Source organism: Limulus polyphemus, unplaced genomic scaffold, assembly GCF_000517525.1.
Source record: "Limulus polyphemus unplaced genomic scaffold, Limulus_polyphemus-2.1.2 Scaffold1317, whole genome shotgun sequence".
Taxonomy (NCBI): Eukaryota; Metazoa; Arthropoda; class Merostomata; order Xiphosura; family Limulidae; genus Limulus; species Limulus polyphemus.
This window is the reverse complement of record NW_013666927.1, coordinates 124,898-125,833: the sequence shown is the minus strand read 5'-3', so window position 1 is coordinate 125,833 and position 936 is coordinate 124,898.

Below are 936 nucleotides of genomic sequence, written 5' to 3'. Positions count from 1 at the left end.
ATCAATGTTCTTCCCTTTTCTTCAGTTTGTTCGTATTTTTGTTAACAAAGATAATAATAACAAAAAAGGATCGTTGTGATAAACGAAATAATAATTTGATCTGAGTAAGAGTTTTTTTTTTTCCGATTTGTAAAAAAAATCGGTACGTGACAGAAAAAAAAATTAACATTATTTTCGAAATCTGCATATCTGAATTATGGAATATTCGTTATCAAAACCAAAACAACTTTTATGAAGTTTAATTTCGCAGGCCTGTATTATTTTAACAAGACAACTATTACAGCATAGTGTACTACATATGTCAGTTTTATCGCACATACTATCTTAATTTATCCCTTATTTGAACAAAGCAAATATTATAGCATAGTAAATAATTTACTTTACATTCTTTTACAATTATCTATCCTAATTATCATACCTAATGTTTTGTTTTATAGATATTGAATGAGACATTTACATTATCATTATTCAGCCCACTGTATTTTTCGATTTAGTACACATTTAATGTACTGTAGTATAGTTTCACTTCTATATTTGAATTTGCATAATATTTTTAATGATAACATGATTATTTAAATCTCTAAATAATATATAATAATTAAATATACAAGCTTACTGTTTTAAGCATATATATATATATATATATATATATATGTATATAAATATATAATGCATGTTTCACTAGTTATAATATTTGGCTTAAACATATTCTTATGATAACTTCTATGTGTGTAGCTCTGTTTTCATTTGTATTTCTAATTTTAACAAATGGTTAATAAACTCGGTAGTAAATCATTATACTACAACTAAATATGATAGTTGAATGATTTACTGCTTAATCAATAACTTTACTATTATAAGTATTGTTACGTCTCCGTTTGTTAATTAATTTTCCGTAACTTCGTTCCGACGAAACTTTAGCGACACAAGTCCTCT